Raw genomic sequence first — 12,531 nt, 5'->3', positions numbered from 1 at the left:
GGATAAACAAAAGACACTTGTGTAAATCAAAAATAAATGGAGGCCTGGCTTTACCCAATTTTTTGTTTTATTTCTGGGCAGTTAATATTAAAAATATGAATTTCTGGTTGGAAGAAATAGATCATCAACCAGACTGGTTAAAAATGGAAAAGGAAGATTGTTTACCTTTTGATATTGGTTCGATATTATTTGCTACGTCTAAATTAAACAAAAAAATTTATAGGGAAAACCCTATAATATTTAGTGCTATACGAATTTGGAAACAATTAAAAAAGACATTAAAATTAGATAATTTATCACTTTTTCTTCCAATTGTGAATAATCCTTTGTTTAAGCCTTCATGGGTAGACGGGGGTTTTACACAATGGAAGGATTATGGAATTAAAAATATGGGACAACTTTATAAGGAAGGCACCTTTCTGACATTTCAGGAGTTGCAACAGACTTATGGTCTTCGTGGAAATGATTATTTCAGATATCTTCAACTTAGAGATTATGTAAAATCGAACTCCCAAAATTTTCGAATTAGAAATTCAGAAATTCTTGATGAATGTTGGAACAAACATCCTAATACAGAAAAATTAATATCTTATATATATAATATCTTATTAGACAGTGACATTCCCTCCACGGACTTATACAGACAAAAATGGGAAAAAGAATTAAACCAAGTAATTACGAAAGATACTTGGGAAGAAAGTTTGCAACATATACATCAGTGTTCACTAAACGCCAGACATTCTCTAATACAATTTAAAGTAATACATAGGTTACACTATTCAAAAACAAAACTACATAAAATTTTCCAACATATCTCACCTAAATGTGATAAATGTCAACATTTAGAAGCTACATTATTTCATATGTTTGCAAACTGTATAAAAATTAAAAAATTCTGGGTAAATATTTTTAGCATAATATCTAAAGTAACCAGCACACAATTGGACCCAGATCCAAAATTAATTATACTCGGAATATTAGAATTAAATCAAACATTTAGAACAACACAAAGAAACTTTATGGATTATAGTTTAATAACAGGAAAAAAATTAATTCTAAAATTTTGGAAAGGCCCTACGGCCCCCACAATCAAAATGTGGATTATAGAAATGACGGAGACCTTAAACGTGGAAAGAATCAGATTTTCCCTGTTGGACAAACAGGAATTATTCATTGGAACATGGTCTCCTTTTATTGATTACTTAAAGGGTCAGAATGGTTCAGCACAGGAACCTGACTAGCACTCGGACTAAAGAATGGATGAAATGCTATACTTTGAAATGTACGAATATATCTCGAAGGAAGTTTTTGTTATTTTAATAAATTTCTCCATTCTTCTTTAACTAACTTTTTCCTTATCTTTATAATTTGTTTTTGTTTTTGTTTTTATTTTTCTTCTCTCTCTTTTCTTTCTTTACTTCATCTATTTCTTTAGTTCTATCTAGTTTTTAAAAAAAAAGGGGCAAAAGGTATTGGAGACAATATAATAATAATTGACAATATTATCAATTTAAAAATGTATGACTGTAAGTTATGTACCTATCTCCAATAAAAAATTTATCTTAAAAAAAAAAAATAAAAAAGAAACATAGAGACATAGAAAATAAGTGCAGGAGGAGGCCATTCGGCCCTTCGAGCCAGCACCACCATTCATTGTGATCATGGCTGATCATCCACAATCAGTAACCCGTGCCTGCCTTCTCCCCATATCCCTTGATTCCACTAGTCCGTAGAGCTCTATCCTCCCGTTGTGGTGCCAGAAATGTGATCAATGGCTGTTTACCCCCCTGCGATGGGTGCAGTTCTGGAGTGTTGCTTTCCCATGATTTTATTCCCTTGCGGAATGTTGTCCGGGAAAACTGGCTCGCAATGTTCCAGGAATGACTGTGGATCGGTTTTGTTGGCTATTCTCGTGGCAACCATGCAATATTAAGGCAGTTCCTGGCAGGGACTCTCAAACAAAGCGCTTCCCTCCATGTACCTTTGTGTACTCTGAGGCCTGTAGAAGGCCTAAGAGTTAGGCGTCCACAATCCGCTGCCCTCAAGGGGAGGGCTACCCTTCCTGTCCACCTTCCCTCAAGATCTAGGCCTCCCTACTCTCCAAACCACTACAGCCAACGCTTATCTTGACACTGAAGCTCCTTGGATTTGACTAGTCTAAGAACACCAGCAGTCTCCAACAGCCTGTTCAGAAAATGTACAGTGCCTTCCCTGCATTACATCAACGTCTTGACACCTTCTGCACTAAACAATATTACAACAAAGGAACAATTATCCTCATGGTGGCAGAACCACTACATTACTTGGGACAGCATTATTGTAAAGGCATGCAGCAATAACAAGATTGTAGAAAGCATTTTATCAGGATGCATCACAGCTTGGTTTTGGAACAGCTCCATCCAAAACCGCAAGAAATTGCAGGGAATTGTGGACGCAGCCCAGACCATCACACAAACCAACCTCCCTTCCACTGACTCCATTTATACCTCACCCTGCCTCGGCAAGGTCAGCAGCATAATCAACGAGTCGCACTCTGGCCACTCCCTCTTCCCCTCTCCCCCTTCAGGCAAAAGGTTTAGAAGTGTGAAAACGCACACCTCCATATTCAGGGAAAAAGTTTCTTCCTAGCTGTCATCAAGCAACTGAATGATCCCACTGCAACTAGAGAGCAGTCCTGAAGTACAATCTACCTGATTAGAGATCCTCGGACTATCTTTGATTGGACTTTACGTGCTTTACCTTGCACTAAACGTTATTCCCTTATCATGTATCTGTGAATGTGCACTGTGAATGGCTCAATTATATCATGTATTGTCTTTCCGCTGGCTAGTCAGAACGCAACAAAAGCTGTTCACTGTACCTCGATACACGTGACAATAAACTAAACTAAACCAGTGTCTTACTAACTAAATCAGTGAAACATAATTCTGCAGTGCTGTATCAATTGTGGTGTCGTACTTCTATGGCCTGCACTTTCTGAGCTATCATGCTTTCTACATGAAGCCTCAGTACACTTCAGATATGTGAGTCATGTGGAATATGGTAGGTGACAGCTATCTGGGTCTGAATCAATTTCTTGGCAACTATTTCTTGGCAACTACCGGCACGGTAGCGCAGCGGTAGAGTTGCTGCTTTACAGCGAATGCAGCGCCGGAGACTCAGGTTCGATCCTGACTACGGGTGCTGTACTGTACGGAGTTTGTACGTTCTCCCCGTGACCCGCGTGGGTTTTCTCCGAGATCTTCGGTTTCCTCCCACACTCCAAAGACGTACAGGTATGTAGGTTAATTGGCTGGGTAAATGTAAAAATTGTCCCTAGTGGGTGTAGGATAGTGTTAATGTGCGGGGATCGCTGGGCGGCACGGACTTGGTGGGCCGAAAAGGCCTGTTTCCGGCTGTATATATATGATATGATATGATATGATATTGCTGCGTTCTCTTTGGAAAGAACAAATGTGGAATGAACGAGGCCAGAGGCAGATTTTTGTCATTTGCTTATCCCTCAGAAAGTGTATCGTAATAAATTGTTTCAGGGCTGCATCAGATGCAATTATACCTTCCATGAAACTACTGAAAATCCGATGAAGTACTGTTTTATGTGACCTGGTACCTTAACTTTGTTTCATGTTCCACAAACATTAGCTGACCTCCTGAGCATTTCTGGCATTTTTTGTTGTTTTCATTGCATGAAATCAAAGGAGAATATAAAACATCAGTAAAACATGGTACTTATGATCACAATGGAACAAATCCAATCAGAATTGTTGTACTTCGTGGTCCGGTATCACAAAGTGGTCCCTACAATATCACAACAAGAATAACATACCAATAATTGGTCGATGTTTTAGATGAGATTTACAGTCGGGTGGGAGTGGGGGGGGGAGAGCTTTTCCTGTACAATAAATATATAGTGTAAAAAAATAACTGCAGATGCTGGTACAAATCGAAGGTATTTATTCACAAAATGCTTGAGTAACTCAGCAGGTCAGGCAGCATCTCGGGAGAGAAGGAATGGGTGACGTTTCGGGTCGAGACCCTGTACAATAAAAGTCAATGTAATTTCTCTCTAAAAACGTACATTAATTAGTTTGCTATCCACAAACTTTTAGGATCACACCTCATTCACTGCATGTATTCCAAAACGGACAGCTGTGTAAAATAGGTCTTTTGCCAAATATTTTTCAACACAAGCAAAGACCTTTGTGGTAAGTTTTTGTTTGAGATGCAGCGCGGAATTAGGCCTTTCGGCCCATCGAGTGCACGCCAACCACAATCACCCATGCACTCTTGCACGCTGGTCGGCGTGGACTTGGTGGGCCGAAGTATCTCTAAATCACAAAATAAATCAAATCAATGTTATATGAAGTCTGGAGTCTGGAGCCCCTGTCCTTCCACCACCCAGGTATCTGTCCAAGGTTTGTTTGTGGATGTGTGTCAATTGGTAACTTTATTAACAATGTCTTACCCAGCTACACTAGTCCCACCTTCCAGCGTTTGGTCCATATCCCTCTAACCCAGCCCTATCCATGTACCTGTCTAACTGTTTCTTAAACGTTGGGATAGTCCCTGCCTTAACTACATCCTCTGGCAGCTTGTTCCATGCACCAACCACCCTTTGGGTGAATAAATTACCCCTCAATTTCCTATTAAATCTTTTCCCCTTCACCTTAAACCTGCGTCCTCTGGTCCTCAATTCACTTACTCTGTGCATCTACCCAATCTATTCCTCTCATGATTTTATACACTATAGGCCTTGGAATGTGTCAGATAAACTGACTGGACGTGTACTGATAATTCTGTCTTGTGCCAGGTAGAATATTGCATGCAACTCTGAGAACAAAAGCTATACGTTATGCTGCCTCTATAATTACTCTCGAACTAGAGAGCCGTCCTTAACTACTATCTACCTCATTGGTGACCCTCAGACTATCGTAATCGGACTTTACTGGCTTTACCTTGCACTAAACGTTATTCCCTTATCATATATCTATACACTGTAAATAACTCGATTGGAATCATGTATTGTCTTTCCGCTGACTGGTTAGCACACAACAAAAACTTTTCACTGTACCTCGGTACACGTGACACTAAACTAAACTGAAACTCTATTTACAAGAGCAAAAGTAATGTAATAGTGATTGCCAATAGTGAAAGTAATTTTTCATTTGTACAGTAATATGGTAAATATAGCGTTGATCAAATTTTTTATTGATGCGTGAAAATCATCTTATAATGGGCGGCAGGGTGGCGTAGCGGTAGAGCTACTGCCTTACAGCGCTAGCTAGAGACCCGGATTCGATCCTGACTACAGGTGTTGTCTGTACGGAGTTTGTACGTTCTCCCCGTGACCTGCGTGGGTTTTCTCCAAGATCTTTGGTTTCCTCCCACACTCCAAAGGCATACAGGTTTGTAGGTTAATTGGCTTGGTATAAATGTAAAATTGTCCCCAGTGTGTGTAGGATAGTGTTAGTGTGTGGGGATTGCTGATCGGCGCGGACTCGGTGGGCCGAAGGGCCTGTTTACGTGCTGCATCTCTAAACTAAACTAAACTAAACTAAACAAAACAAGAACTAGATCGTTCTTCTAAACAGAACGTAGAACAGTGCAGCACAACAACAGGGACTTTGACTAAGAATGTCTGCCGATCATGATGCCAAGTTCATCCCCTCGGCCTGCACGTGAACCATATCCTTCCATTGTCCGCATGTTTATGTGCCTATCTCGAAGCATCTCCTGCACCACCATAGTATCTGTTTGCACCACAACCCCTGACAGCACGTTCCAGCCACACCCCAGTCCCAGTGCAAAAGCCTTGCCCCACTCATCTCCTTTATACTTCCTCCCTCTGACCTTGAAACTAAACCCTCTGGACTTTAACGTTTCCACCCGGGGGGAAAGGGTTCAGGCTGCCTCCCTTATGCCACTCATGATCTTATGTACATTTAGCCAAGTCACAGCCCAAGTTTGTCCAACCTCTCCTGATGGCTGATACCCTTTGTTCCATGTGGCATTCTGGTAAATCTCTTCTCCGCTCTCTCCAAAGCCTCCTCGTCCTTCTTGTAATGGGGGAGACCAAAAAGTGATAGGAAATTGCCCAATAGCAGTGTCCTATCACTTCTGTTACTTCCATTTCAGGGAAGCCAAACGAGGCAAGCTTCACTTAAATATGCACATCAAAAATTGAGTTTTCTCCAGCTGAATGTGATTTTGATGCATTTTGGAAGTATAATTGAGGCAAGCGCAGTGCTGAGGGTCCTTAGGGCGGCACGGTGGCGTAGCGGTAGAGCTACCACCTTGCAGCCCCAGACACCCAGGTTCGATCCTGCCTACAGGTGCTCGTCTGTACGGAGTTTGCGCATTCTCCCCATAACCTGCGTGGGCTTTCTCCGAGATCTTCAGTTCTTCAGACGTACATGCTCGTAGGTTAATTGGCTTGGTATAAATGTATAAATATTTTTTTAAATGTCCCTCGCATGTGTAGACTAGTGTTAATGTGCAGGGATCGCTGGTTGGTGCGGACTCGGTGTGCCGAAGGGCCTGTTTCCGTGCTGTATCTCTAAACTAAACTAAAAAACTACTGAGGAACCGAGGGACCTTGCTGTACTATCCTAAGATCCTTGAACCATAGATAGATAGGTCTTATTGGCCTTCATTACAAAATCATGAGAGGAATAGATCGGGTAGAAGCACAGAGTCTCTTGCCCAGAGTAGGGGAATCGAGAACCAGAGGACATAGGTTTAAGGTGAGGGGGAAAGATTTAATAGGAACCTGAGGAGTAACTTTTTCACACAAGGGGTGGTGGATGTATGGAACGAGCTGCCAGAGGAGGTCATTGAGGCAGAACTAGCGCAACATTTAAGAGACATTTAGATTGGTACAGGGATAGGATAGGTTTCGAGAGATATGGGTCAAATGCAGGCATGTGATACTAGTGTAAATGGGACATGCTGGCCGGTGTGGGCAAATTGGGTTAAAGAGCCTGTTTCCACGTTGCAAGACTATGACTCTATGCGTTGGGATACTAAACTCAAGAGCAGTGAGATTAAGCTCCAATTTTATAGAACTTTGGTCAAGACTTTGAGGTCCAACTTTTAATTGCAAATGTCTCAATCACTACTTCCTGTAGGTTCAAGTAATGATTGAGACTTTCTTCGTTCATGGTCCAACTTTTTCCACACAGAAGGAAGTGGGTATATGGAACAAGGTGCCAGGTGAATTGTTTGACACAGGCATTACAATAAAACCTACAGGAAACCAATGGAAATAGAGTCATAGAGTCATACTGTGATGCAGAGTGGAAACAGGGCCCTTCAGTCCAGCTTGTCCACACTGGCCAACATGTTCCAGCTACACTAGTCCCACCTGCCCACATTTGGTCCATATCCGTCCAAACCTGTCCTGTCCATGTACCTGTTTAACTGTTTCTTAAATGTTGGGATAGTTCATGCCTCAACTACCTCCTTTGGCAGCTTGTTCAATACAAGCTGGGTGGAGTTGCTGCCTTAGAGCTCTCACAGCGCCAGTAGAACCGGGTTCGATCCTGACTACGGGTGCTGTCTGAATGGAGTTTGTACGTTCTCCCCGTGACCGCCTGGGTTTTCTCTGAGATCTTCGGTTTTCTCCCACACTCCAAAGACGTACAGGTTTGTAGGTGAATTGGCTTGGTGTTAATGTAAAATTGACCCTAGACCCTAGGATAGTGTTAATGTGTGGGGATCGCTGGTCGGTGCGGACTCGGTGGGCTGAAGGGCCTGTTTCTGCGCTGTATCTCTAAACTAAAAAAAATTAACTAAACTGGAATGAAGTTGAGACTCCAGGACTGGAAGAGCTTGCACCTACTATAAAAATGATGAACTTATGCCAAAATGTCAAACAATATGTTAGGATATTACACATAAATATATTAACCTTAAATGAGAGCCATATATTAGCATGATATCAGCAGAAGGCACATTAATGACCAATACAGTAGAATGGTAAGAGAAAGGGCCTGTCCCAGTTACGCGATTTTTAAGGCGACTGTCGGCGACTGTCAAAGTCATAGCAGATCACCATAATTTTCTTTTACCCTACGACAATGACCACGACAATGCCCAGTCAGGTCGATACATGTTACTTTTTTTTGTGAAACTAGCACCTGGCTAAGAGATTACACCGTCTTCGGAAACATCGCAAAATTCCCACGCTTACCTGACCGTCAAACTGTCGCCTCCAATCTACCTGTCAAATGTCCTGACGGTAAATAAATTGGTTAAACAAAACTCTTCTGGTATCTTCAAATGCCTTTTCTTAATTTAATATTACGTGCTTCTAAATGCATCTGCGACAACCTAGCAAACCTGGGGACAGCATGCGACAGACAGCGCCCGCAATAAGCTACGATACCTGGCGACAAGCCAGCTGTCGCTGAGAAATTTCTATCTGGAAGAATTTTCCGCAACGCGCCGAGATCCGCTACGATTCATTGAAGACTCCTCACGATCATGCCCGCGACACCCCGGTGAACGTTTGGCGACAGCCTAGTCGCCGGCAGTCGCCTTAAAATCGCCTAAGTGGGACAGGCCCTGAAGTGTTTATGGATCCACAAGGAACTGCAGATACTGTAATCTTCAGTACAATACAAAATGCTGGAGTTGCCCAGCAGGTCAGGCAACATTTGTGAAGGAAATAGGTGGCATTTTGGATCGGGACCAATTCTTCTCATAGTTTATGTTCACATCTCATCAATTGATAAATTTTGGACCAAGTCCAGACAACTTGCAAGATTATGTGTTTGCAAAAACGAAATAAGAGAAGCCTCTGAATCTGATACCTTTTTTTTTTCAATAAAGTGTGCGAAAAATTAAAACAATAACAACAATATGAGTTGAAGTTTTGCAAATTAAATGGAGCGCATGAATAGCGCACGGTTGGCTCTCTAATCAGGCAGAGCCAAGGTGGAATTATTGCCCTACTTCAACGTGTCAGTATATGTTCTCTGGTACAATACTGAGCACTCCATCAGCAAAAATGTACTTGGCAACGTTGCAGATTTAATTCCTGAGCATGCAGTTCAAGCCACACACAAACATATGGATGCAACCATGTGTGATTCGAGATAACAAAGGACACAACTGTAATCCTATGGACCCCTCACCCTCTAAACATACGATGAGCCATTGATAGATTAATTTTAATTAATCGGAACTCGTACAGAGTGAGCATTTGTTGTAAAACCAGGGATCGCATTGTCCCCAAATTGTAAGTGTGCAAGTGTTTGGACCCCACACGGACCTGGTGGAGTCTCTGACAGATTCTGAATAGTTCATCTGTGGGAAAGACTTGAACTTCTGAAAGTTTAAGCCTGTGCTTGGGAGAGGTTTACGTGAAAACAATGAATGCGTACGGGAGGAACCTAGTTATGTTCAACGCTCAACAATTTGGGCGGCACGGTGGCGCAGCGGTAGAGTTGCTGCCTTAGAGCGCCAGAGACCCGGGTTCGATCCAAACTATGGTTGCTGTCTGTACGGAGTTTGTATGTTCTTCCCGTGACCACGTGGGTTTTCTCTGGGTGATCTGGGGGAGGGGGAGGGGGAGGGGGAGGGGGAGGGGGAGGGGGAGGGGGAGGGGGAGGGGGAGGGGGAGGGGGAGGGAAGGGGGAGCGGGGTAGGCGAGGGTGCTGCACCAATGCAGGAGAGGTTTGGGCCCAACGGGTCCACTTGGTCTAGTATTAAATATAACGCAAAAATAACACACTCGCAACAAGAAGGGAATTTGCATAAACATACCTTGTGATTAAAAAACCCCAACTTTATTAGTTTCCATAGTATAAAGTACATGGACGTCTTCAGGAAGTCTCGACCCGAAACGTCATCTATTCTTTTTATTCGGAGATGTTGCCTGGCCCGCTGATTTACTCCAGCACTTTGTGTCTACCTAATTTGAGGAAGGACATCCTTGCTATTGAGGCAGTGCAGCGTAGGTTCACCAGGTTAATCCCCGGGATGGCAGAACTGTCATATAAGGAAAGATTGGGAAGACTGGGCTTCATTACTAGGGTAATGAAATGTATTCACTGGAGTTTAGAAGGATGAGAGGGGATCTTATAGAGACGTATACAATTATGAAAGTTAGATAGAGCTCTAGGGGCTAGTGGAATCAAGGGATATGGGGAGAAGGCAGGCACGGGTTACTGATTGTGGATGATCAGCCATGATCACAATGAATGGCGGTGCTGGCTCGAAGGGCCAAATGGACTCCTCCTGCACTTATTTTCTATGATTCTATGATTCTATGATTCTATAGACAGTTGCCTGATACAATTAATGTACCAGACTACCACTGTGATACGATAAGAAATGTTTCTTGTTCATATAATAACATCAAATAGAAAGAAACAAAAATTGCTTGAAACACTCAGCAGTTCAGGCAGAATGTGTGGAAGAAAAATACACTTAACATTTTAGGTTGGAGACGTCTTCAAAACATGCACTGCCTGACCTGCTAATTGTTTCCAGCATTTGCTGGTTTTGTTTTCAGATTTTCAACATCTGCAGCATTTCACCTTACGTTTACGCTGGATTACGATCTGATTGACAATCTTCACAGATTATGGATGTGCAATGTTAATTTCAGAGGATTCTTTGCAAAAGGTATTTTAAAATATGCAGATGCTGGTGGAGTGGTGGCACTACCGGTGGGGGACTCCTATATCTCGGCGAGACCAAGCGCAGGCTCGACGATCGTTTTGCTGAAAACCTCCGCTCAGTCCGCCTAAACCTACCTGATCTCCCAGTTGCCGAACACTTTAACTCCCCCTCCCATTCCCACACCGATCTTTCTGTCGTGGGTCTCCTCCATTGTCAGAGTGAGGCCCAACACAAACTGGAGGAACAGCACCTCATATTTCGCTTGGGCAGGCTTACAACCCAGCGGTATGTATATTGATTTCTCTAACTTCAGGTAACCCTTGCATCCCCTCTCTCTCCGTCCCTCCCCCATCCTAGTTCTCTGACCAGTCTGACTGTCCTGCTGATTACATTTTAACAATATGCCTCGTTGTCGTCTTCCCCCAGCTGACAATGGTCTATTCTACATTTGCCTTGACCCGCATTCCCTTTGATATCTTGTTCTCACACCCTTCCATATCTCTGTGTCTCCCTCTCCCCTGACTCTCAGTCTGAAGAAGGGTCTCGACCCGAAACGTCAACCATTCCTTCCATCCAGAGATACTGCCCGTCCCGCTGAGTTACTCCAGCGTTTTGGGTTTACCTGCTAGTGGTAATTTAAAATAATATATTTATTATAATAATATATATATTTATAATTTAAATATATTATAATTTAAACCTTATATTGAATATATTTAAAATTATATATTAAATATATAATATATTATAATTATATAATATATTATAATATATATTATATTATATATAATGAATGAATGAATGAATGAATGAATGAATGAATAAGTTTATTGGCCAAGTATGCATATTGTTGTGAGGCAAATGAGAATTCCAATTTACTTAAACTTTATTTAAGCTTTAATCAACTCATTTATGTAATACACATCTTCAAAGCGTCTGGAAATTATCGCTGATTCTGCTGGCCTCGCCCGCCCGAGAGTCCCGCACATGCGCACACTTCATTCTCCCCTCCTATTTATAAGTTGAGACGGTCAGGAGGTTTATAGACAATAGACAATAGGTGCAGGAGTAGGCCATTCGGCCCTTCGAGCTAGCACCACCATTCAATGTGATCATGGCTGATCATTCTCAATCAGTACCCCATTCCTGCCTTCTCCCCATACCCCCTGACTCCGCTATCCTTAGGAGCTCTATCTAGATCTCTCTTGAATGCATTCAGAGAATTGGCCTCCACTGCCTTCTGAGGCAGAGAATTCCACAGATTCACAACTCTCTGACTGAAAAAGTTTTTCCTCATCTCCGTTTTAAATGGCCTACCTCTTATTCTTAAACTGTGGCCCCTTGTTCTGGACTCCCCCAACATTGGGAACATGTTTCCTGCCTCTAACGTGTCCAACCCCTTAATAATCTTATATGTTTCGATAAGATCCCCTCTCATCCTTCTAAATTCCAGTGTATACAAGCCGAGTCGCTCCAGTCTTTCAACATACGACAGTCCCGCCATTCCGGGAATTAACCTAGTAAACCTACGCTGCACGCCCTCAATAGCAAGTTTAGTATGTCTTGATGACCGTCGCAGCACTGGAGCATCAGGAGATAATGGTGTTTCAATAGCTGATGGTACATATATTTCTTGGTCATCAATTTCACTCATGTTGTTATTTACATTTTCAATTTTAGAATTACTTATAGAAGTTTTCATAGGGGATGATGGGAGTGTTGAAGGAAGTTCTCGATTAATAATATCAAGGCATGATGGAGCTGATGGACATGGTGCAAGGTCACGAAGTGAGACAGTTGACTGACGTCCATCCTGATACTTGATAGTTGCATAAGAAGGGTTGACATCAGTCAGTTCAACTTCATCATCAAAGGGCTCATTCTTATTTGATCTGACATATC

This window comes from Rhinoraja longicauda, chromosome 2 (assembly GCF_053455715.1).
Source record: "Rhinoraja longicauda isolate Sanriku21f chromosome 2, sRhiLon1.1, whole genome shotgun sequence".
Lineage (NCBI taxonomy): Eukaryota > Metazoa > Chordata > Chondrichthyes > Rajiformes > Arhynchobatidae > Rhinoraja > Rhinoraja longicauda.
Note: the sequence above shows the minus strand (reverse complement) of the source record.